We start from the raw sequence: 3,989 nt of genomic DNA on the forward strand, positions 1-3,989 counted from the left end.
GCCAGGCCTGAGCTGAGTCTGGAGGGGACAAGGAGGACTATGGGGGAGAGGAAACTCTCCCACATACTCACCAGGCCTTGACTAGGACTGGATCTGGGTGTTCCTGGAATGTGACAGAATTTCCTACTCCATGTGGGGGATGTGGTTGGGTACTATGCAGTGATGAGGGGCATCCCAAGAGGGTCAAATAGGGTGTCACCCAAGCTGCGCCTGGGTCCTGCCTGTGCAGGGTAGCCGGAAGCTCTCTCACACACTCACTGGGCCTGTGCTAGAACTGGGTCTGGGGTTTCCCGGAACGCGGCAGCAATTTCTACTCTGTGGGCAAGGTGGAGGAGGTGCCGCAGAGTGGTGGAGGGCGTCCCAAGGGGGTGGAAGTGGTTCTCACCCACACTGCGCCTGGGCTGGGTATAGTAAATACCCCTGGTTCAGGGTAGCCAGAAGCTCTCCCACATACTCACAGGGCCTGGGCTAGGACTGGCTGGTCAGTACTGTTTTATGCCCTTTCTAGGGAGGCTGGGAGGTAGCAGTGTTCCAATAAAGGGGGCACAACATAGTCTTGCATTTTGTGTCCCACAAGGAAAGAATGGTGAACCATATACCTTGTAGGAGGCAAGGAGGCAAGGAGGAGTAGCTATGCCTGCTGGAGATGGCCGTGTTGCAGGCACCTGAATTAGGTAGAAATATTACAGGCAGGGAGACAGGCCAGGCCATCAATGAGACAGCACAGAAGACAAGATGCCTTGCAACTGTAAGAGGGAGAAAGGCTCCAGCTGTGAGCCAGACCTAAAGACCAAGGATCGAATAAATGCTCACCTCCCTAAAGGTAAGCATCAAGGACTGATCATCACCTTGAGGAAGCCAGGAAGAGTCACTAGTGCCAACATACCGGCTAGTGGAAAAACTCCAGCTGTGTATTCATGCCACTTGCTATGTGACTCCCTTCTCCATGAGATCCTGAATTTAACCAAAGCTACCTGTGCAATGATGCTTGTATCTTAACTGGTTGACTATAGTTTTGTTCTACCTCATGCCCACCTAAGCGAGTTTCCAGGTTCTCCATCATAGACTCACCTCACTACAAGGTTTTACTCTATAAATATCCATGGAAAGGGCTGGGGAGATAGCTCAGTAGAATAAGCACTTCCCTGGCAAGCCACAAGACTTGAATTCATTCCTCAGTTCTGCCAAAAAAAAGTCAATGGAAGACACAGCTTTGGAGGCAGCCCACTCAGGGCCCCCTTCTGTACTTTGCTTGGACAGGAGCTTTCTTTTTCCAATAAATATATTCTAGTCTTAACCTCCATTGTTGCTAAAATTCATTCTTCAGTCTTAGAGAACACAAACTCAGCCCAGGTATCTTTGAGGTTGGGAGGTTCATTTCCTCATTTCAATGGGGCAGTGTTGATCTATAGAGAGACCCGAATAGCCACAAGGCAACCTGGTGTGTGCTGCTTCAGCACAGCCTGCTCTATACAGATCTGAAATCGGTGCTACAGTCACTTCCTGCATGGACACTGTAGCTTCAAGGCTTTCAGGAACATCTCAAGAAGCACTTTGTGACAGATGTAATGTGAAGGATCTCAGGACAAGAAACCTTCTGTAATACAGGAGAGCCCAGACATACATTTCATGTCACTGGCCTCTGTTGCAAGACTTACAAGATTCTGGGCAAAAAGTCAGTCTGTCCAAGGTCCATACTAGCGCAGGATCAAGCTGTGGCCAGGGAAACTACATAAGCATTTGTTCCCAGTCAGGGAGACACTATGAAGGGAGCATCTGTGATGGGTACACAGCAACAGCACCATGGGCATCAGAGAACACAGTCCAAGACACTGTGCAGATATACACTTCAACTCTGAGGACAGAATACAGAAATCAATCAAGTGTCCCCAGGTCTGCCCTATGCATGAAGGAGGATGCAAGGGCTGCCACGTACATTAGGCATTTGGAAAGCTCTCTCCTTCCTAAGGCCAAGCACTTGGTCAATAGTCATACTAGCTCTGGCTCTGGAACCCTTCTCCTCAGCAATTCCACACAGCCCCTCAGCACAGAAATGCATCCCTGGTGGACTTCATCTGACCCTCATGTGAGAGCCCAGCAGCACAGCAGGCCTAGTTTCCCAGCCAGGAGCACACTTCCCTTTTTTCCTAAACCAGGAAGCAGTGTTGCTCTTGTGCAGCCTTAAGGTGGCTGTGAACTTGTGGGTTTCTCTCCTGAGGGATGGGGCCAGCTGTGGAGACACTGTTAGAAAGCACTTCCCAGCTTCAGATTTCCCTTCAAAGAGGCTGAGGGAGTCACTATCTTCAATTAACTGTCACTTTTTCAGCAAGGGAAACACTTTCGCTGGTAGATGCTCTTCACAGGTGCCAGGCCTGGAGACTGCTGCAGAACAGAAGGGGCACGTGCCTTGGCCTGGCCTCTGAGGTCTTTCCAACAACTCTGTGATGCACTAGAGGCACAGGGACATTGGAGGTGGTGCTGCTGGTATTGCGCAAAGTAGCTCCCAACTGGAAAAATATCTGAGAGGGCTTTGTGCTCTCCAAAACCAAAGATTGGATTTTAGGAACAACAGAGCTTAAGAGCAGAATACTTTTAGTAGGGGAAAGAAAGCTTCAATCCAAGAGACAGAAGGGCCCCTGAGTGGGCTGCCAAGAACCCTGCCTTTTCTAGGGATTTTGATAGAGCAAACTCATGAGGTGAGGCAGGTCCAGGGTAGGAGGAATGGGAAATGTGTGCTTTACTCTGGTATCCTGTTTTCAGACCATTCTTCACATTCTATGAAAATGATCACAAGACGTCAGTAGTACCCACTGAGAGCCTTCCTGGGGCTCCTGCGCCCCGACTCCCAGTGCACGAGCATTCCAGCGCTTTCTCAGTGCGCTTTCTCCTCCCTACAGGGAGGCGCGTGTGCTTTGAACCTTCTGCCCTGAAACAATGGAATCTCAACTAAAGTTTCGCACTTCTGGAATCACTAAGAGAATTTTACAAATTCTGTCACACCTGTCCTGTCCCTGTGTTCTACTGTAGATTACAGATTCTCTGCACCTCCATGGGATGACTCTCTGCTCTTCTGTCGACATTGCTTAAAGCTGACTTTAGAACTGTAAATAGCCTCTAGGTGTAGGCTAATTATCGTGAAATCTCTTTGCTGTGAAAAGCACACTGATATGAAAAAGAAACAGCAATCTACTGACCCAGAGAAAATATTGACAAATCATGTATCTAACACAGGACTTGTTCTCTAACAAAAAAAAAATAATAAAAGCAACAAAAAATATGCTTAAAGTCAACAAGAAAAATCCAGAAGGAAGGACAGAAAATGTACATGTAATAAGTTTTACCTGAGCAATGATCCTTGCAGTCTTATCGGCTGACAATCATTTTGCCTCATTGGTGACCGCCAGGGAGTTCCCATTCCTCCTACCCTGGACCTGCCTCACCTCATGAGTTTGCTCTATCAAAATCCCTAGAAAAGGCGGGGTGCTTGGCAACACACTCAGGGACCCTTCTGTCTCTCAGATGGAAGCTTTCTTTCCCCTACTAAAAATATTTTGCTCTTAAGCTCTGTTCCTAAAATTCAGTCTTTGATTTTGGAGAGCACAAAGCCTTCTCAGATACTTTCTGGTTGTTAGACAGGACTCATTATTTTATCAGTGTACGTGTGCAGTACATGATGTTTTATCCATTCTGTGGGATGAGCACGTGTGTGGCCCACGGTGTTCTGCTTCCCTTCGCCTGCTCACCTGCTTTCCTTTTACTCATATTATACAAATTAACACATAAAGAATATTTTGCAGCCCCCTGTGCTTTGTGTCTTTCCACGGCCAGTGCCTCTGTCCCTCCTCCCGAGTTGTCCTTCCCCTTCACACAGAAGCTTTGGGTCCTTCCCAAGTCTGAGAGCCCAGTGGACAGCTTTGCTGCAGCGTGGAGGGCGAACCAGCCAAGCCCCACTGGACGAATCTGAGGATTCTGACACAGAATGGTCGCCT

Source organism: Octodon degus, unplaced genomic scaffold, assembly GCF_000260255.1.
Source record: "Octodon degus isolate 3935 unplaced genomic scaffold, OctDeg1.0 scaffold00655, whole genome shotgun sequence".
In the NCBI taxonomy this organism is placed as follows: Eukaryota; Metazoa; Chordata; class Mammalia; order Rodentia; family Octodontidae; genus Octodon; species Octodon degus.